Source organism: Peromyscus eremicus, chromosome 1, assembly GCF_949786415.1.
Source record: "Peromyscus eremicus chromosome 1, PerEre_H2_v1, whole genome shotgun sequence".
NCBI classification, from domain to species: Eukaryota; Metazoa; Chordata; class Mammalia; order Rodentia; family Cricetidae; genus Peromyscus; species Peromyscus eremicus.
The window spans coordinates 147,057,008-147,080,420 of NC_081416.1; positions in this window are offsets into that span (position 1 = coordinate 147,057,008).

A 23,413-nucleotide genomic window follows, 5' to 3' on the forward strand; every position below is an offset into this window, starting at 1 on the left:
AAAAAGCCCAGGACCAGATGGTTTCAGTGCAGAATTCTACCAGATCTTCAAAGAAGAGTTAATACCAATACTCTCTAAATTGTTCCATACAATAGAAACAGAAGGAACATTACCAAACTCCTTCTATGAGGCTACAATTACCCTGATTCCCAAACCAAACAAGGATACAACAAAGAAAGAGAACTACAGACCGATCTCCCTCATGAACATTGATGCAAAAATACTCAATAAAATACTGGCAAACAGACTCCAAGAACACATCAAAACAATTATCCACCATGATCAAGTAGGATTCATTCCAGGGATGCAAGGATGGTTCAACATACGAAAGTCTGTCAATGTGATACACCATATAAACAAACTCAAAGAAAAAAACCACATGATCATCTCACTAGATGCTGAAAAGGCATTTGACAAAATCCAACACCCCTTCATGATAAAGGTCTTGGAGCGATCAGGAATACAGGGAACATACCTAAACATAATAAAGGCAATTTACAGCAAGCCAACAGCCAACATCAAATTAAATGGAGAGAAACTCAAAGCAATTTCACTAAAATCAGGAACGAGGCAAGGCTGTCCACTCTCCCCATACTTATTCAATATAGTACTTGAAGTTCTAGCCAGAGCAATAAGACAACATAAGGAGATTAAGGGGATACAAATCGGAAAGGAAGAAGTCAAGCTTTCCCTATTTGCAGATGACATGATAGTATACTTGAGCAACCCCAAAGATTCCACCAAGGAACTGATACAACTTATAAACACCTTCAGCAACATAGCAGGATACAAGATCAACTCAAAAAAATCAGTAGCCCTCCTATATACAATGGACAAAAAAGCGGAGAAGGAAATCAGAGATACATCACCCTTTACTATAGCCACAAATGACATAAAATACCTTGGGGTAACACTAACCAAGCAAGTGAAGGACCTATATGACAAGAACTTTAAGTCCCTGAAAAAAGAAATTGAAGAAGATGTCAGAAAATGGAAAGATCTCCCATGCTCATGGATAGGCAGAACTAACATAGTAAAAATGGCAATCTTACCAAAAGCAATCTACAGATTCAATGCAATCCCCATCAAAATACCAACACAATTCTTCTCAGACCTGGAAAGAATAATACTCAACTTCATATGGAAAAACAAAAAACCCAGGATAGCCAAAAGAATCCTGTACAATAAAACAACCTCTGGAGGCATCACGATCCCTGACTTCAAGCTGTACTATAGAGCTACAGTAATAAAAACAGCTTGGTACTGGCATAAAAACCGACATGTGGACCAATGGAATCGAATTGAAGACCCTGACATTAATCCGCACACCTATGAACAAATAATTTTTGACAAAGAAGCCAAAAGTGCACAATGGAAAAAAGAAAGCATCTTCAACAAATGGTGCTGGCAAATCTGGATATCAACATGTAGAAGGCTGCAAATAGATCCATATCTATCACCGTGCACAAAACTTAAGTCCAAGTGGATCAAGGACCTCAACATAAATCCAGCTACTCTGAACCTGCTAGAAGAGAAAGTTGGAAGTAGTCTTGAACGCATTGGCATAGGAGACCACTTTCTAAATAGAACACCAGTAGCACAGACACTGAGAGAAACAATCAATCAATGGGACCTCTTGAAACTGAGAAGCTTTTGTAGGGCAAAGGATACGGTCAACAAAGCAAAGCGACAGCCTACAGAATGGGAAAAGATATTCACCAATCCCACATCTGACAGAGGACTGATATCCAGAATATATAAGGAACTCAAGAAATTAGACACCAAAATGCCCAACAGTCCAATTAAGAAATGGGCTATAGAACTAAACAGAGAATTCTCACCAGAGGAAACTCAAATGGCTGAAAGACATTTAAGGAATTGCTCAACATCCCTAATCATCAGGGAAATGCAAATCAAAACAACTCTGAGATACCACCTTACGCCTGTCAGAATGGCTAAGATCAAAAACACTGAAGACACCTTATGCTGGAGAGGATGTGGAGCTAGGGGAACTCTCCTCCACTGCTGGTGGGAATGCAAGCTTGTACAACCACTTTGGAAATCAATATGGCGATTTCTTAGAAAATTGGGAATCCATCTCCCCCAAGATCCAGCTATACCACTCTTGGGCATATACCCAAGGAATGCCCAACCACACCACAAGAGCACTTGTTCAGCTATGTTCATATCAGCATTGTTTGTAATAGCCAGAACATGGAAACAACCTAGATGCCCTTCAACTGAAGAATGGATAAACAAAATGTGGTACATATACACAATGGAATACTACTCAGCAGAGAAAAACAATGACATCATGAGGTTTGCAGACAAATGGATGGATCTAGAAAAAATCATCCTGAGTGAGGTATCCCAGACTCAGAAAGACAAACATGGTATGTACTCACTCATAACAGGATACTAGATGTGGAACAAGGATGACTGGACTGCTACTCATATCACCAGGCAGGCTACCTGGAAAACAGGACCCCAAGAAAGACACAGGGATCGCCCAATGACAGAGAAATGGAATGAGATCTACATGAACAGCCTGGACATGAGTGGGGGTAGTGAAGGGCGAGGGTCGAGGGAAAGAGAGCTTGGGTGAGTGGGAGATCCCAGCTGGATCAACAACAGAGAGGGAGAACAAGGAATAGGAGACCATGGTAAATGAAGACCACATGAGAATAGGAAGAAACAAAGTGCTAGAGAGGCCCACAGAAATCCACAAAGATACCCCCACAACAGACTGATGGCAATGGTCGAGAGACAGTCCGAACTGACCTACTCTGGTGATGGGATGGCCAAACACCCTAATTGTCGTGCTAAAAACCTCATCCAACTACTGAGGGATCTGGATGCAAAGATCCATGACTAGGCCCCAGGTGGATCTCTGGGAGTCCAATTAGCGAGAATGAGGAGGGTTTATATGAGCGAGAATTGTTGAGACCATGGTCGGATTAAGCACAGAGACAAATAGCCGAACGAACGGAAACACATGAAATATGAACCAATGGCTGAGGGGTCACCAACTGGATCAGGCCCTCTGAGTGGGTGAGACAGTTGATTGGCCTGATCTGTTTGGGAGGCATCCAGGCAGTGGGACCGGGTCCTGTGCTCATTGCATGAGTCGGCTGGTTGAAACCTGGGGCCTATACAGGGTCCCTTGGCTCAGCCTGGGAGCAGGGGACTGGACCTACCTGGACTGAGTCCACCAGGTTGATCTCAGTCTGTGGGGAAGGCTTTGCCCTGGAGGAGATTGGAATGGGGGCGGGCTGGGGGGGGAAGGTGAGGGAGGCGGGAGGGGGGAGAACAAGGGAATCTGTGGCTGATATGTAGAACTGAATTGTATTGCAAAATAAAAAAAAAAAAAGTTAGCAGCTCACCAAATTAATTAATGCCTCAGCATTCCACAGTGTCAGAAAATGAACATCGATAAAGAATTAATTTGGAACAATGAAAAAAAAAAGCATCTGATATTATTATTTTTCTTCAAAGCTCTTGAAATCACTTCTCCTATCTACATAGCATCATTGTCATGAGACTCAATATTAGTTGTGTCCCTGATCCAATCCTCCAAGTGTTATGATTGTACCTTTAATGGCCTGATTACCCTTTTGCATGCTGCATTCATGTTCTCAAAAGTGAAAGATTAAATTATTATCTGTCTAGCTTCTGAATTTGGTATCATTCTATCTACTGCTGAAGACAGCCTTTGTAAAAAAATCCATGAAGGTTTTCTTTGGACTCTGTATAACTTTGTAAATGATTAAATTTTCTTACCTGCTTCCTCAATTCTGTTCTATGCATTCATGGCTGCCATGTGGCATAGAATTAGGGTTTGGTTATCATATAAACATTGTCTTTGTATATCAACATAATCACTCTCCAAGAAGCTGGAGAAGTCCTGGGAAATGTTCACACCTCTAGTCCTGTATCATTGTTCTATAGTTTTAACCTCCTCTTTTTAACACATTTTCTACTGTAACTGTTTTCTGACCTCTAGCACCACTGTAGCTATTTCTTTCCAGTCCTGAGGGATAATTCTATTACAAGTTGACCATGAGTTTAGCATCTGCTTTACAAATGGAGAATGCATGCCATATGATACTATAGCTTCTTTAAATCTCCTCAAATCTAACATTTCCACTGGAGTCCAGTTAGCTCATACATACCCTTGAGCATTTGGCAGTTCCTGTAATGTTACTCAGTAGATTAATGTTTGTTGTCTGGTAATCTTAGGTTTTTCTCTGTAACCATGTAATTCAATCCTGAGATAGGTTCACCTTTAAATTCTTCTGTCTGGGTCTGAATTTCTCTTTAACTCATTTTAACATGTTTTTCTCATGCTTTTATCTTGGCAATCAAATTGACCAATCTTTTTAACACTGAAATAAAAATTATCAGACAAACACAATAGTCATAATTGATGTTCTGTACATCCCATCAACATTAATTATCCTCTTATTTAATTGTTCCATTTTAAGACTGCATGATGTGTTATCAAACAGAGACCAAGTTCCTTCCATGGTAAAAATGTTTCCCATTTTTAAAGTGGGAAAAAATCTGTTTTAACTAATTTCTCCCTTTAAGATATCTTAATTGACTTACCAAGTCTGTCTACTGTGTAGAACAGTAGAAGTCTGAGGGAATTTCCAAGCAGCTACCTAGTGTGGTAGCAGTCCAAGATGGGAATCGAGAGAGAGCCTACCAACCACCAGGAGAGAAAAAGCCAAAGAGGCCCACAAGTTGGGTAGCTGTGGCTGTGTGTAGCTCCAGCTTGAGCCATGTAGCTCTAGCCTGAATTGGGGGGGGGGCTCTAGGCCACAAATGGCTTTTTAGTGAATTCATACCACAATCATTGGAGTGCCAATTTTAGATGAATTGCTAAACAGTCTTATTAAATAAAAACCCAGAGACAGATATAGGGGTGAAAACCTGAGAGATCACAAGAATAGAAAAAGTCACAAGCTAACCTCACCCCACTGACACCTCAGTCTCCAAAGAGACCTACTTTCTGTATACCCATACCTGTATGCCTTTCTGTTCTGTTATATCATTCGCTCTATGCCTGTCTAGCTGGGTCACTTCCTGTCTGTCTGTACAGACCTCCAGGCCTCTATGGTTAGTGCTGGGACTAAAGGCATGTGCCAACATGCTTGGCTCTGTTCCCAGTGTGGCTTTGAACTCACAGAGATCCAGACAGATCCTTGCCTCCCATATGATACGATTAAAGGCATGTGCTATCATTGCCTGACTTCTGTATTTACTACAGTAGCTCGCTTTTACCTCTGATTCTCAAGTAAATTTTATTGGGGGACATACTATATGGGGGAAACAATACATCACCACACCCGATTCCCTTTGAAGCTGTACTCTTACCTAGAAGCATAAACCAAATAGTTTCTTTCTTTCACTAAGTTGCCTTTGGTAAGAATGATTTGTCACAAGAACAGAAAAGAATCTTGAACATTTAGGAAGGAAAGAATTCTGAGGATAGTACAAACAGTGGATCCCAGCTTATGTGATTTTGAGGAGAGCAAGGACTCTGTTAGGAATTGGGCTAGGGACCCTACTTGTATTATTTCCTTTGAGATTTTGTTATCATTCTGTCCTTGTCCTTTAAGATTTAATGAATTTGAATTTAAAGCTAATGGACTAATTTTTTTTTAAATTTTTATTTTGCAATACAATTCAGTTCTACATATCAGCCACAGATTCCCTTGTTCTCCCCCCTCCCCCCCTCAACTTCCCCCCAGCACGCCCCCCATTCCAATCTCCTCCAGGGCAAAGCCTTCCCCACAGACTGAGATCAACCTGGTAGACTCAGTCCAGGTAGGTCCAGTCCCCTCCTCCCAGGCCGAGCCAAGGAACCCTGCATAGGCCCCAGGTTTCAAACAGCCCACTCATGCAGTGAGCACAGGACCCGGTGCCACTGCCTGGATGCCTCCCAAACAGATCAGGCCAATCAACTGTCTCACCCACTCAGAGGGCCTGATCCAGTTGGTGACCCCTCAGCCATTGGTTCATATTTCATGTGTTTCCGTTTGTTTGGCTATTTGTCTCTGTGCTTTATCCGACCTTGGTCTCAACAATTCTCGCTCATATAAACCCTCCTCATTCTCATTAATTGGACTCCCAGAGATCCACCTGGGGCCTAGTCATGGATCTTTGCATCCAGATCCCTCAGTAGTTGGATGAGGTTTCTAGCACGACAATTAGGGTGTTTGGCCATCCCATCACCAGAGTAGGTCAGTTCGGACTGTCTCTCGTCCATTGCCATCAGTCTGTTGTGGGGGTATCTTTGTGGATTTCTGTGGGCCTCTCTAGCACTTTGTTTCTTCCTATTCTCATGTGGTCTTCATTTACCATGGTCTCCTATTCCTTGTTCTCCCTCTCTGTTGTTGATCCAGCTGGGATCTCCCACTCACCCAAGCTCTCTTTCCCTCGACCCTCGCCCTTCACTACCCCCACTCATGTCCAGGCTGTTCATGTAGATCTCATTCCATTTCTCTGTCGTTGGGCGATCCCTGTGTCTTTCTTGGGGTCCTGTTTTCCAGGTAGACTGCCTGGTGATGTGAGTAGCAGTCCAGTCATCCTTGTTCCACATCTAGTATCCTGTTATGAGTGAGTACATACCATGTTTGTCTTTCTGAGTCTGGGATACCTCACTCAGGATGATTTTTTCTAGATCCATCCATTTGTCTGCAAACCTCATGATGTCATTGTTTTTCTCTGCTGAGTAGTATTCCATTGTGTATATGTACCACATTTTGTTTATCCATTCTTCAGTTGAAGGGCATCTAGGTTGTTTCCATGTTCTGGCTATTACAAACAACGCTGATATGAACATAGCTGTACAAGTGCTCTTGTGGTGTGGTTGAGCATTCCTTGGGTATATGCCCAAGAGTGGTATAGCTGGATCTTGGGGGAGATGGATTCCCAATTTTCTAAGAAAGCGCCATATTGATTTCCAAAGTGGTTGTACAAGCTTGCATTCCCACCAGCAGTGGAGGAGAGTTCCCCTAGCTCCACATCCTCTCCAGCATAAGGTGTCTTCAGTGTTTTTGATCTTAGCCATTCTGACAGGCGTAAGGTGGTATCTCAGAGTTGTTTTGATTTGCATTTCCCTGATGATTAGGGATGTTGAGCAATTCCTTAAATGTCTTTCAGCCATTTGAGTTTCCTCTGGTGAGAATTCTCTGTTTAGTTCTTTAGCCTATTTCTTAATTGGACTGTTGGGCATTTTGATGTCTAATTTCTTGAGTTCCTTATATATTCTGGATATCAGTCCTCTGTCAGATGTGGGATTGGTGAAGATCTTTTCCCATTCTGTAGGCTGTCGCTTTGCTTTGTTGACCATATCCTTTGCCCTACAAAAGCTTCTCAGTTTCAAGAGGTCCCATTGATTGATTGTTTCTCTCAGTGTCTGTGCTACTGGTGTTCTATTTAGAAAGTGGTCTCCTATGCCAATGTGTTCAAGACTACTTCCTACTTTCTCTTCTAGCAGGTTCAGAGTAGTTGGATTTATGTTGAGGTCCTTGATCCACTTCGACTTAAGTTTTGTGCATGGTGATAGATATGGATCTATTTGCAGCCTTCTACATGTTGATATCCACTTTTGCCAGCACCATTTGTTGAAGATGCTTTCTTTTTTCCATTGTGCACTTTTGGCTTCTTTGTCAAAAATTATTTGTTCATAGGTGTGCGGATTAATGTTAGGGTCTTCAATTCGATTCCATTGGTCCACATGTCAGTTTTTATGCCAGTACCAAGCTGTTTTTATTACTGTAGCTCTATAGTAGAGCTTGAAGTCAGGGATCGTGATGCCTTCAGAGGTTGTGTTATTGTACAGGATTCTTTTGGCTATCCTGGGTTTTTTGTTTTTCCATATGAAGTTGAGTATTATTCTTTCCAGGTCTGTGAAGAATTGTGTTGGTATTTTGATGGGGATTGCATTGAATCTGTAGATTGCTTTTGGTAAGATTGCCATTTTTACTATGTTAGTTCTGCCTATCCATGAGCATGGGAGATCTTTCCATTTTCTGACATCTTCTTCAATTTCTTTTTTCAGGGACTTAAAGTTCTTGTCATATAGGTCCTTCACTTGCTTGGTTAGTATTACCCCAAGGTATTTTATGTCATTTGTGGCTATAGTAAAGGGTGATGTATCTCTGATTTCCTTCTCCGCTTTTTTGTCCATTGTATATAGGAGGGCTACTGATTTTTTTGAGTTGATCTTGTATCCTGCTATGTTGCTGAAGGTGTTTATAAGCTGTATCAGTTCCTTGGTGGAATCTTTGGGGTTGCTCAAGTATACTATCATGTCATCTGCAAATAGGGAAAGCTTGACTTCTTCCTTTCCAATTTGTATCCCCTTAATCTCCTTATGTTGTCTTATTGCTCTGGCTAGAACTTCAAGTACTATATTGAATAAGTATGGGGAGAGCGGACAGCCTTGCCTCGTTCCTGATTTTAGTGGAATTGCTTTGAGTTTCTCTCCATTTAATTTGATGTTGGCTGTTGGCTTGCTGTAAATTGCCTTTATTATGTTTAGGTATGTTCCCTGTATTCCTGATCGCTCCAAGACCTTTATCATGAAGGGGTGTTGGATTTTGTCAAATGCCTTTTCAGCATCTAGTGAGATGATCATGTGGTTTTTTCTTTGAGTTTGTTTATATGGTGTATCACATTGACAGACTTTCGTATGTTGAACCATCCTTGCATCCCTGGAATGAATCCTACTTGATCATGGTGGATAATTGTTTTGATGTGTTCTTGGAGTCTGTTTGCCAGTATTTTATTGAGTATTTTTGCATCAATGTTCATGAGGGAGATCGGTCTGTAGTTCTCTTTCTTTGTTGTATCCTTGTTTGGTTTGGGAATCAGGGTAATCGTAGCCTCATAGAAGGAGTTTGGTAATGTTCCTTCTGTTTCTATTGTATGGAACAATTTAGAGAGTATTGGTATTAACTCTTCTTTGAAGATCTGGTAGAATTCTGCACTGAAACCATCTGGTCCTGGGCTTTTTTTGGTTGGGAGACTTTTAATGACTGTTTCTATTTTGTTAGGGGTTATTGGACTATTTAAATAGTTTATCTGGTCTTGATTTAATTTAGGTATGTGGTACCTATCCAGAAAATTATCCATTTCTTTTAGGTTTTCCAGTTTTGTGGAATAGAGGTTTTTGAAGTATGACCTGACGATTCTCTGGATTTCCTCAATGTCTGTTGTTATGTCCCCCTTTTCATTTCTGATTTTGTTGATTTGGATGCTCTCTCTCTGTCTTTTGGTTAGTTTAGATAAGGGCTTGTCTATCTTGTTGATTTTCTCAAAGAACCAACTCTTTGTTTCATTAATTTTTTGTATTGTTCTCTTTGTTTCTATTTTATTGATTTCAGCTCTCACTTTGATAATTTCCTGGCATCTATTTTTCCTGGGAGACTTTGCTTCTTCCTGTTCTAGAACTTTCAGGTGTGCTGTTAAGTCACTAGTGTGAGATTTCTCCAGCTTATTTATGTGGGCGTTTAGTGCTATGAATTTCCCTCTTAGTACTGCTTTCATAGTGTCCCATAGGTTTGGATATGTGGTGTCTTCATTTTCGTTGATCTCTAGGAAGTCTTTAATTTCTTTCTTTATTTCTTCCTTAACCCATTGGTGATTCAGGTGGGTATTGTTCAGTTTCCATGAGATTGTAGGTTTTCTGTAGTTTTTGTTGTTGTTGAAATCCAACTTTAGACCATGGTGGTCTGATAGAACACAGGAGGTTATTCTAATTGTTTTGTATCTGTTTAGATTTGCTTTGTGACCAAGTATGTGGTCGATTTTAGAGAAGGTTCCATGGGGTGCTGAGAAGAAGGTATATTCTTTTTTGTTAGGATGGAATGTTCTGTAGATGTTGATTAAGTCCATTTGAGTCATGACATCAGTTAAGTCCTTTATTTCTCTGTTAAGTTTCGATTTGGGGGATCTGTCCAGTGGTGAAAGTGGGGTGTTGAGGTCTCCCACTATTAATGTGTGGGGTTTTATATGTGATTTAAGCTTTAATAATGTTTCTTTTACATATGTGGGTGCCCTTGTGTTTGGGGCATAAATGTTCAGAATTGAGACTTCATCTTGGTGGATCTTTCCTGTGATGAGTATGTAATGCCCTTCTTGATCTCTTTTGATTGATTTTAGTTTGAAGTCTATTTTGCTGGATATCAGGATGGCTACACCCACTTGTTTCTTAAGACCGTTTGATTGGAAAGTCTTTTCCCAGCCTTTTATTTTTAGGTAGTGTCTATCTTTGAATTTGAGATGTGTTTCTTGTATGCAGCAGAAAGATGGGTCCTGCTTTCGTATCCATTCTGTAAGCCTATGTCTTTTTATAGGTGAATTAAGTCCATTGATATTGAGAGATATTAATGTCCAGTGATTGTTCATTCCTGTTATTTTTTGGTGGTGATGTGTGTGTACTTTTCTTCGTTGGGGTCTACTGCTGTGGCTTTATCTATTGCCTGTGTTTTCGAGGTTGTATCTGACTTCCTTAGGTTGGAATTTTCCTTCTAGTGCTTTCTGTAGGCCTGGGTTTGTGGATAAATATTGTTTAAATCTGGCTTTGTCATGGAATGTCTTGTTCACTCCATCTATGAGGATTGAAAGTTTTGCTGGGTATATTAGTCTAGGCTGACATCCATGGTCTCTTAATGTCTGCATTACATCTGTCCAGGACCTTCTGGCTTTCAAAGTCTCCATTGAGAAATCGGGTGTTATTCTGATAGGTTTGCCTTTATATGTCACTTGGCCTTTTTCCTTTGCTGCTCTTAATATTCTTTCTTTATTCTGTACATTTAATTGTCTAATTATTATGTGGCGAGGGGACTTTTTTGGGGGGTCTAGTCTGTTTGGTGTTCTATAGGCTTCCTGTATCTTCATAGGCATTTCCTTCTTTAAGTTGGGAAAGTTTTCTTCTATGATCTTGTTGAATATATTTTCTGTGCCCTTGAGTTGGTATTCTTCTCCTTCTTCTACCCCTATTATTCGTAGGTTTGGTCTTTTCATGGTGTCCCAAATTTCTTGGACATTTTGGTTCATGACTTTGTTGACTTTAGTGTTTTCTTTGACTGATGAATCTATTTCTTCTATTGTATCTTCAACGCTAGAGATCCTCTCTTCCATCTCTTGCATTCTGTTGATTATACTTGCATCTGAAGTTCCCAATCGTTTTCTCAGATTTTCTATTTCCAGCATTCCCTCTGTTTGTGTCTTCTTCATTTTTTCTATTTCCCTTTTCAGGTCTTGGACTGTTTCCTTCATTTGTTTCATTGATTTTTCTTGATTTTCTTTCAGTATTTTATTGTTCTCTTCCAGGACTTTTTTGATTTCTTCTAATTTGTTTGCCCTTTCCTCTAGTTGTTTACAGCATTCTTCACATTTTTTTGTCTTTTCCTCTACACGAGCCTCTAGCTTCTTCATGATGACATTCATAAGGCTATTTTCTTCTGCTTCTTCCAATTTCTGATGTTCAGGTCTAGGTGTTGGAGGAGGGCTAGGGCCTGGTGATGGTGTATTACTATTCATTTTGTTGTATGTGTTTCTGCCTTGACGTCTGCCCATCTCCTTGTGGTTCGTTCCTGGCCTTATCCGCACACTTGGTTCAGACAGAGCTGACAGATTCAGGAAGTCTCTCTCTCTTGTCCAGATGGGAGCTCTCTTGTCCAAATTGGAAGTCCGGGGCAGGATGGGAGCTCTTGTTCAGAAGGGAAGTCCGGGGGAGGATGGGTGCTCTCCTCTCTCTCTCTCTCTCTCTCTCTCTCTCTCTCTCTCTCTCTCCTCCAGATGGGAAATCCGGGGCAAGATGGGAGCTGGGGGCCAGCCTCTAAGTCTCAAGAAGAGGCTTGGGGCTCAGGCGGATGGGCGTGGGGGCAGGGCGTGGAGTCTGCAGGGTCTGCCAGGCGTCTTGGAGAAGGAGATCCTTCCCGGTGGGGCTAGAAGGGAACCTGCCCGGGGACCAGAACCTGGGGCCAAGTTGGGCAGGTCTTCCCCGGAGTGGCTGGTGCCCAGGGATGGGGTCGGGGCAAGCTAGGGCACTCACCTGTGCTTCAGAAGGGAAGTCCTGGGCAAGATGGGAGCTGGGGGGCTGGCCTCTAAGTCTCAGGAAGAGGCTTGGGGCTCAGGCGGATGGGCGTGGGGGCAGGGCGTGGAGACTGCAGGGTCTGCCAGGGGTCTTGGAGAAGGGATCCTTCCCGGTGGGGCTAGAAGGGCACCTGCCCGGGGACCAGAACCTGGGGCCAAGTTGGGCAGGTCTTCCCCAGAGTGGCTGGTGCCCAGGGATGGGGTCGGGGGCAAGCTAGGGCACTCACCTGTGCTTCAGAAGGGAAGTCCGGAAGCAAGATGGGAGCTGGGGGCCGGCCTCTAAGTCTCAGGAAGAGGCTTGGGGCTCAGGCAGATGGGCGTGGGGGCAGGGCGTGGAGACTGCAGGGTCTGCCAAGGGTCTTGGAGAAGGGGATCCTTCCTGGTTGGGGTAGAAAGGAACCTGCCCGGGGACCAGAACCTGGGGCCAAGTTGGGCAGGTCTTCCCCGGAGTGGCTGGTGCCCAGGGATGGGGTCGGGGGCAAGCTAGGGCACTCACCTGTGCTTCAGAAGGGAAGTCCGGGGCAAGATCTAATGGACTAATTTTTATGATGAAGAAAATTGTGTTAAACAAGCTTAAATTATTGAAAAGGAGCACATGACAACGTAGAAGCTATACCTGTCAGAGAAATTAGGATCATTAAGCAGAATCCTGGTGTTCATCATTGGAAAAATTGGAAAGTGTTTCTTAGGTGTCTACACAGAGAAACTGTTGACCTGGAAGTTGAAGCTTCATCTCAAACTGGCATCAGAACTTCCCTGTACTGGTTTTGAAGTTATGAATGACAAAATATACAGGGGGATATAAAAAGCAGCTGAAGTCAGACAATGTGAGGTAGGGTTGGACCCTGAGAGGACTACCAGGGAGTCACACTGTGAAAATGACATTAAGTTGCCATGGAAATTACAGGATAGTAGAGTTCCCAGGACAATTGGGTATCAGTCAAGAAGGGCTTTGGGCACATAATGGAGCTGGTTGAGGAAGCTATGTGTGTTCCAAGCAGCAGGTTAGGAAAGGTGAGTCTCCCCAAGCCTTTTGGGGCCTGGGTGATTATGAACTTCAGATTCTGCACTTTGAACTGAAGGACACGATGTTTATCCTGCTGGGTTTTGGTTGTGTTTCGGTCTTATTAGTTTTGGATATTAGATGGTTAATTGTGTTGTGCCTGTTAATTCCTGGTTTGACAAAGGAACACTGAAATCTTCTTGTATTGCCAGATCATCCTGAGCCTGTGGATTTGAGAGGTGGAAGGATTTGGATTAGAAATGATTTGTTTGGATGTTAAGTTGACAAGAGTTGGAGTCATAGATTTTTAAAGGAGACCTGGGATTCTTGGCAATGAGCAACAAGGTTAGATTCATGCAAGAATCCCTGAACAGGTAACATTTAAATCTGTGAGAGTAAAATCTAAGTTGAAGATGAGACCCCAGGCTATTGAAGAGAGCAAGAATGTAGAATGTCTGAAGAGGAAAGATGCAAGGGATTAATGGAACCAGCCACAGATAGAAGCTATGTGGCTGTAGAAGCCACATAATAGAGGCAGCAAAGTCGAGCTTTTTGGCCTTAATCATGAGAGCATGTGACATGGATGCCAGACAGAGATTTACAGAATTTAATGTTTTTATTCTATGGATTAGTTTTGCTTTGGTCAGATATTTTTCTTATACTCCCCTTGAAGAATGGTAATGCTTTCTCTACCATAGTACTGCAGAATTAAATCTGTTTTATTTTATTATTCATGGAGCTTCACAGACATTGATTTCAGAGGAGACTTTGAACTTGGGCTTTTGAACAGTGTTTGAACCATTAAGACTTTGGTGATTCTTGAAGATGGATTATATGGATTTTACATTATAAAATGTACATGACCCTATCAAGTCAAAGGCAGTGTTTTTGTTAGTATTTCCATTGCTTTAAAATGATACCATTGTTATTTTAAAAATGATGAGCTGCATTGGTTACCATGCAGAAAGATCATGAGTCATGAGTCATGAGAAAACCCAGTATCAGAGCTTTATTAGGGGGAAGCGGGGATAAAGGAACCAGGCCTGGGGAAGAAGCATGTGCAGACAGCATAGAGAGAGTGTAGCTGTAGTTATCCTGTTCCTGTCTGGCTCCTGCCACCCTCAGACCCAAGTAAACACACAAAGACTTATATTATTTAAACTGTTTGGCCTAATGGCTCAGACTTCTTGCTAGCTGTTGTTATATCTTAAGTTAACCCTTTTCTATTAATCTACAAATTGCCACATGGCTTGTGACTTACCGGTATCTTTACATGTCGCTTCTCATCACAGCGGCTGGCAGCATCTCCCTGCCTCAGCCTTCCATTTCCCAGAATTCTTCTCCATCTCTGTCCCACCTATACTTCCTGCCTGACTAATGGACAATCAGCATTTTATTTATCAATAAATCATCCACAGCAAGAGAGAGATTGAGATAGTGGGGGGAGGAGGGAACAGAGAAGACAGACAAGGAGTCTGTGTCAGGCTTTAAGGTGCAGATGGACTTATAGAGCTACACCACAAATGCACAGATTGAAAAATTATTCTCGCACACCTAACCACCATGTAATAACATATTCTCTTCTGTAACTACTTCCAGCTGACACTGGAATGTAGTTGTCAGGGCCCAGGAAGGCTGAAAGGCTAGTCAAAGGCTGGGCAATGGGGCATTTATGAGAAGCATGTGATTATGTGACCCAGTTGTAGAGATAGGCAGCAATCACATTTGCTAGACTGGTCCACATCAGCTTTCAGTATGTCCAGAGCTTGTTGTCATTTGGAGCAGGTTGTAGTCAGCAACTGATGCTTATAATTGCCTGCCAGTCAAGTGGAAACCTGTTGAGGGAGGAAAACATAGGTTGTACTTACCTGGAGTCCTTTTGACCTGTGTGAAGTGGACCCAAGTTTTATGATTTTTTGACCTTCTGAAGCTTATATGAATTCTTATTTTACAAAATGACATAAAAGTTTTAGATACATTAATATTACCAATCTGTACTGAAATCCATATCATAGAAAAAATAGATAACTGGTATCTGTAAAACAGCAGGAGTAGACTCATACCTTTGAGTCACAGCAAAAACTATCGATTTGGGTTTAAAAGCACGAACATTTTCTTTCTGTGCAGAGAGTCAGGTATAGAGTGGACAGAGATGTCCTTGGCCTGATGAGAAGCATTTTTAAGTTTATATTTAGAAGACAACCAAAGAAAAAATTTAAAATGTTGAGCTTGTAATGTAAACAGTAAGTAGTTATTGTTCTATTAGCTTATAAGAACTCTATTAATGTTAAACTCTGAACTGTTGAAGTCATAATATAACAATATCATAGAAGGGGAAAGAAATCTGAAACATTTTCCATATGTTAAATCATCTATTTATATTTTTGTAACTTATATTTACATACTAAATTATTTTCTGAGGTGTTATATCCTCAAACCTTAATATATTTCAGACCTTTATAAGTTACATAGACTCTCACATCCTCAGACCTTTCTTATTACTTTCTAAGACCCATATTAAAACCTTCATGACTTACTTAAACTTTCTTATCTTAGAACATTTTCTTAGATCCTTAAAACTTGCATAGACTTTAACTTCTGTTTTCCATCTAATCATTTACCAAAGACATAAGCAGTTATTTCTGAGAACAGTCACTTCAAATCATATTTGAAACCCGTTTATCCCTTAATATGAAGCCTGTGAGTAAGACAAACTTGTTTGTCTTTTCTTATCAAGAGACCTAGTAGCTTTAGAAATAGCAAAACTTGTTTTTTACTTATAAAATGAGCTAACAAGCTGGCCTTCTGGAAAAATCTGGCTGTCTGATGCTGTTAAGCTGACAAAGTTGTAGTTAGCCTATCCATCAATACTATCAGAGATATGATAAGGATAAATCATACCTGGGTAAGCAGAAGTAAAGATCAAACAGCTTCTGAATGTATTAAAAAGGACAGAGACTAGTCCACTACCCAGATAGCCATCCCAGTCTCCTATGGTCTCCGTAAGATTGGAGGCAGAGGTATCAGGCAGACAGCATCAATCTTTGGCTGCCAGGCTAATAAGGTGAGACATGGGGAAGATCACATTACTTGATTTATGCAAGGGGGGGCGCAATTACTTTTCCATGTCCACAGTCTGGTCCAGGTCCTGGCAGCAGGTGCTGCCTTGGTGAATCTTGCCCAGTGGCCAGTGTTATCAACAATGTGGGTAGAGTTGATGTGTTGCTGCATATCTTTTTTAGAGACCTTGGGAACATTGCTAGGAGCTAAGAGTCTCTGTCTGTTTTAGAAAGCATTTTATTAAGTAATTTAAATGCCATGTCATCAGATCTTTAATGATTTGAGGACCATTATCTATTAAATATATCTGAGCTAAACTAGCATAGGCTTAATCTTGAAAATATATCTAAGTTTGGTAACAACAACCAGGGCATTTTGTTACTAACTGTGTAGTTACCAAAATGTGTTAGTTAAGAGGACCCATCAGGTCCTGTTTTTATGTTATAAGTATTTTTGCCTATACATAGGTATGTATATATCCTCACACAATACAGGAACAGTTATACTGCAGTTTTCATTTATAGCCCATAGATATGACATTGGCAGTTTTTAAGAAACAGGTTTGGACTTCTCTATGAAACTCTAAATAGCTTTAATCCTGTCATTTCATAGAAGACCAATCATATAGAGCTCTATAACCTGGAGGGTTGTAACATGATGCTTAATTATTACCCTGTATTTTTAATTATACATTATATTTTAAAATAAGTCTGACATGTGACCTCAGTCCTCCTCTCTCCTTTAAAGAACATAAGTTAATTTCTTTTTTTTTTTTTTTTGTTTTTTGAGACAGGGTTTCTCTGTGTAGCTTTGCGCCTTTCCTGGAACTCACTTGGTAGCCCAGGCTGGCCTCGAACTCACAGAGATCCGCCTGGCTCTGCCTCCTGAGTGCTGGGATTAAAGGCGTGCGCCACCACCGCCCGGCCAATAAGTTAATTTCTAACATGAACATTTTGTAGTGAAGAATCCCCAGCTATTTTTAAAATGAAGAAAACCAACCAGAATTAATCCAATATGGTAAAATTTCCAACATATTTAACAATTGCTTTTTAAAATCAGTATTTGCAGGTATGAGAAACCAAAGCAAATATAGGTCACATCCCTCTGGCCTTCTACAACTTTCTATATATCTTCAGGTTCTGCTTTTATTTCCTATCTCTGCTCCTCTGATTCAGCCAGACATTTTTACTTTAGACAAATTCCTCTTTCCCTCCCCTTTTCTTCATTATTCCAATCTCCTGACTTCTCTCTTGTATTCCAAATAACATGAAAAGTTTTATCAAAATCTTTGTGGTTTCCTTCAGTAATCTAGAATATGCTATGAAACTTTAAACAAGAATAGCAACATACACAAACCATAACAAAAATAACTCTAAATTTGCACCAACACATAAAAACCTGCATCAGTACAAAGCATCTGATACTAGCAGTAATTTTTTTTTACCCTAACCAATAATAATTTGCTACTGACCCCTCTAAGTGATGACAAATAGCTATAAACTATTGGATCTGAATGACCAAAAACCATGTATTTTCTTTGGTGGAAACAAAGGCTGGTTCAATGCAGCAGTTTCTTTAGGCATTGTCAGGACAGGAAGGAGTTAATGCAGCTGGTGGTGGCAAGGACCCTGGTGGGCAGAGGTGTCACCACCCATACTAGTGTACCACCCCATTGCCCCACCTCATCCCTGATTTTGCCATGCCTGCATTGAATGCACATCCAGCCCTGAAAGATCTGTGGACAGGAAGTGACTCCCCACCCTCTACCCCCACCGACATGAGTATGAGCATGCTGCCCTGCAGTCTGGTCCCTGACTATGACTGAGTTGAGAACACTCCCACCCCTTTTGAGTGCCTCTGCTGCTGTGGACCTCTCCAGCAAATCAAGGAAAGGCCATCCCCATACACTGTGTTGCCCATGCTGTGGGCCAGAAAGCAAGGGAGGGCAAGCCACTCCTCTGTCCATCCAGGTGGTGCAGTAACTCCTTCCTGGAGAATTTTGCTTCCAGGGCAATGAGCCTCAAGTCATAGGCTTGGGCCTGAAAGTCATTGAAATGGTCCAATAAAATGTTCAGGGGCATGGAAACAAGTGTAATGAGCAGACAAAGGCACAAGAGGATGACAGAGACCATAATGTACCAGTATGGAGTTAAAGAGATACTAGACAACCAGTGTTCCCATTCAACCAAAGGGACCCCTGTCTCAGTTCAACCAAAAAGACTCAGTCTCTTCCAAGTGAGTTCAAAACATCTCCTGGCCCATGTATCAGGGGCACCTCTAGTGCATCCGTTAAGCAAACTCTGGTCTCTAGATTCAGTCAGCTTGAGCTTCCCAGGGAAAGAAACACAGAACATGAAACAGAACAGTAACAGATAGAACAAAATGACAAACCAAGACAAACAGCATTCACTCACTAGCCTAGTTTTTGGATTTTCAAAATGATCACATATTGGGGGCTTTAGGGAGACTTCCTGACCAATGTGCCATATGTTAGGTTCTGTGAGAAGTCCTAAAAAAGGCCCCATCCATGTATGCAATCAACAAGAGCACTTATTATCTCAAGAGTAGATGTACCAGTATCTTGGGGATGCACATGTGACAAAAAGGAAAAATGTTGATGCTGAGAGAAGTTCTCAGGCTCCTTTTATACACAGCTGATGGAATTCCGAAGGCAATGCAATCATTCTATACAGGATTGGCTTACACAAGTGGCAATCATATTAGTACATTTCTAATTGGTTAGGTCTAGCATGAATGGGCTAAAGCTATAGCTTTTCCATTCTTGGGCAAGTCTGGAAAAGTTTCAGGCTTTGTACTTATTTGGTTATTATTTGTATGTGTGTGTGTGTGGGAGGGCTGTGGGCCAGGCCTGATACAGTCAGGAACAGAGGCCTAATTCTTAACTGACTCATTAGGATCCTGTCATGGCATTTGCCTGGCTATCTCAGTAGTAATATCTGCATATTCATGTGTGTGTGTGTGTGTGTGTGTGTGTGTGTGTGTACATATGCCAGTAAATTCAACTACACAATGGAGTATTAACATAAAACTTTTTGCTTCTTTCTTTGTTTTGTTCTGTTTTATTGAAACATGGTCTCATTATGTGGCCCTTGTCAGCTTGTCATGCAGTATGTATGCCATGCTAGCCTTGAGCTCATGGAGATCTACCTGTGTTTGCTTCTAGACTGCTGGGATCACAGGCAAGTGCCATTACACCTGATTCCAACTCTTATTAATGCATCATTCAGGACATAAATTGACAAGGAAGCATCAGAGATAAACCACTTTAGCTAAAAGAGACTTAATGTACAAGTGCCTAGCACTTTATTCAACAACTCTGGAGCACATATCTTTCTCAGCAACACACAAAGCTTCCTCTAAAATATTTTAGCTCAGAAGACAGTTTTCATAAAGCCCAACAAGTTGAAATGCTTCCTGTCTTATAACATCAAATATAATTAGAAATGAACAACAAAAGAAACAACAGAAAACATGCAAAGACTAAAAATTGATCAATGAATTATAAAAGTAAGACACCAAATTAGGAAAGAGATTGGTTGAAGAAAGAGATCAGCAGGAGCAGGTGATGACAGAGAGTAATAGAGAGTGAATGTGATCACATAAATTGTTTACACATATGAAACTGAAAATAAAGTAACAATAGCAATGATAAGAACCTAAAAGCAGATAAAAGTATACAATGAATAAGTTGTTTATTCCAAGAATGCAGTAATACTTCAACATACAAAATAGTTAATAAGTATAATATGAAATGTAAGTAAAATGAAGAAAGAAACCCATTTGATAATTTAAAAAGATGCAAAAAGTGGCATTGGCAAAATTGAGTGTCTCCTCAGGATGAAAACTCTGAAGAAATTTGGAACAGGAACATGGTAACGTAAGGTAGTAAAGGTGATATATTACATCCAGTAGTTTACTGAATGACATCACCTCTTAAATTTATGACTAAGATAATCACATCCTCCATCTCTCTTTTCTTCATCATTGTGCTTGAAACCTTAGTAAAAATAATAAATCAAGAAAAGTAAAAAACCATTCACAGTCTCTCTTTTTAATATAATAGAACTACGTACTTAAGAAAAAAACCACAGAAACATCTCACAGAGTACCAGAAATTCAACATGGGAGTAATTTTACAACTTCATGTTTAGCTTGTGTTAGGCCAAGTATTCTATTTTTAGGAATAAAGATATACATGTTGATTTATTGTGTTGGATGATTTGGGTGATGTGGAAAATAAAAATGCGAATGCAACAGAAGGCATTAGAACAGGCACAGACCAAATGATGGAGAAATTGTTGGTATTCCTAAATGTCTTTGGTGGACAGCCATGAGTATATTCAGAATTATTTGTTCATGCACAATAATTGATGTTTCTTGGCAGCACATTCAAATAAAGACTGAAGACAACTTTGTTGAGCATCAGGAAGCACTTAGGTGTACAACATGACAATAGGAGTTTCATATGAGATGATTACTCAGCAGAGGAAGTAGGTTATCATCCCCCTAAGTAAGCGCTTTTCTCTGATTGCACTCCCATCACAGGTAGGAACACTAAGCATTATGAACTGGCATTCTAAGGCTCTGTTATTAAACAATAAATTGATCATTGGTCTAGTCAACACCCTTCACAGCCACACTGAAGTTAAACTTCTGTTTTCTTGGTTTCAGAGGGTTTTGTTGTTTTTTGATTCTGTTTGTTTTTGGAGAAAGAACTTGAGAGTGGATAGGGAGCAGGAGAACATCTGGAAGGACTTGGGGAGAGATATCAAGTATATTTAATTTAATAATAATAAATAATCAAATATATTTAAATTAAAAAATTGTTTTAAATAAAAATATTAAGGAAGTGACAAGTTTATATTGCCTTATCTGTAATGTCCTATAATATTCTTTCATGCTAACAGTATATTTATATTTGTATTCTTAACCATATATGTAGGTATAGTTCATGGTTTTAATTGCTCTTTGTGTTTTTTTGAATAAATATCAAATTTATGTATCCATTTTTTTTACCTGGATAATTAGGCTTATTCAACTGTTCACAATTATTTACAATATAATAACAAACACTAAACTTTTTGTGGGTGTAGTGAAGTTTATTGATGGTATTCAAGAGAGTAGGGATCCCTAAGCCATTCCCTTTCTTCTGAGATTCCCCACATGGAACACATTCATGTTCCTCACTCTCTGTCATGAACTCTGCTCTTTATAATATAAAGATATATAATATAATATAAACTCTGTTCTTATATTATAAATTGTTCTTATATTATAAATTGTCACATCACATATGCAGTCTCATTTTCTATGATTTCCCTCTTTGTTCTTAAAGCTACAATTATTTTATGCTACTTATAATTTTTTTAAATGTGATTTCAGTTAGAAAAGAATAATGACATCATCTTTAGGGAGTTGTAGGTAGAATACCATTATTTGGATGTCAGCAAACTCCTTCCCCAGGGCTCATGTGATTGATGCTTTCTCTTCAGGGTGGTGGGCTTTGGAAAATTTTGTTTGAGTTTTAACAGGTAAAGCTAGAGGATGGTCCTCAGTATATTGGGGGTATGGTCTCAAATATTAGGTTGGAGAGATGGCTCAGTGTTGAAAGTGTGTACTGCTCTTACAAAGGACCTTGCTTTATTTCCAAGTGTGTAAAGCAATGCACAACAAGCTGTAACTCCATCTTGAGGGCAATTTCAGGCCCTCTTCTCTCCACTGCAGGTGCTTTCACTCACCTGCACAGGTGCTTTCACTCACCTGCACAACTCAAACACAATTTTAATTAATCTTTTTTAAAAGAAGATATACAGATGTAAAATATGTATGGGAAAGTATTTATGATATCCATTAAAAGTGAAAATTAAAAAGGAACACAATGAGATGCTAGAATATATATTAAATTATAATATAAAATATAAAAACATTCATCCACTAGAAAATAAAAACAGAGATGGCACCAACTGCTAAGAAGGAACAGCAGGAATATTCATATACTGTGGGTGATATAAAAATAAACTACTTAGGAACTTATAAAGCCAGGTAAAATTTTCTAAAAGTAGAAAAAGAGGCTTACCATAAAACACCATAGCTAAGTTATTTATAATTCATAAATTTAATAAAAACCACACCACATGTATATTTTTACAAAAGCATCTGAGCTGAAGCTCATTTCAGAGCACTTACCCAGCATGTGGAAGGCCCCAGAATCAATCACTAGCACCTCAGTAGCAATATAAACAAAAGATTGCAATACTGACTCTCGTTGCCACATCTAGAAGTAGACAAAATGTTCTTTGTAGGTAAGTGAATAAGGAAAGAGTGGAATATCCATATAAAGTGAATCATTAATCATCATTAATGATAAATGGCCCACTATGAGAAGACACTGAAGAAGCTTAAATGAAAACTGAATGAAGTTAGTCTAATAGTGCCACATGCTGGATCATAGCAATAAAACAAAGTATTGGAAGACATAAATCTACAGTGAGAGAAAATAGTGATTACCAGGAGCAATGGCAGGAAATGAGAGACTCTAAGATGACTTTAGAGCATCAACACTATCCTGCAGAGGATTTTAAAGACAGGTAAATATTGTTCTTCTTTATGTGTATGATTACACAATGGGAGGTTTAAAAGCTGAACAATTAAATGAAGGGATAATCAACTTAGCTGGGATTGATATAGTGTCAACTATCTTTTTGATAATTCTTGTTTTTTTTTCCCCTAGAAAAGTTGGTTGACATGAGTGCCAAGATATAGCTCTTAGAAAAAGTTACTAGAGAAACTATTGGCATTTTGACTGATAGGTTGCAAGTCTTAGAAAGTTACTATCATAAATAATAGAGATATTCAGATGAAGACAGAGGATTTTAAAGGAGAACCAACCTCACCATTACATTATAAAATTAGAGAGGAACAGCCAAAACTTATGAAACAACCAACCTTAATTTATTCCATCACCTTACAGGACCAACTTCCAAATGACAGATATTACCAAGGCTATGTAAGAGCTTACTGGATTCCTCTGGAAATGTTATATTTGAGGGCATTTAAGGAAGCAATAGTCTCATATTGTATGCATTCACCTTTTGTAAAGCAGCTATTAAATTCATGGTCAACTAGTAAGAGAATTGTCCTAAAGACTGGAGAGACTTGATCACAGCAATATTGAAATGTGATCCTCAATTACAGTGGAGGACCTTGTGGAAAGAT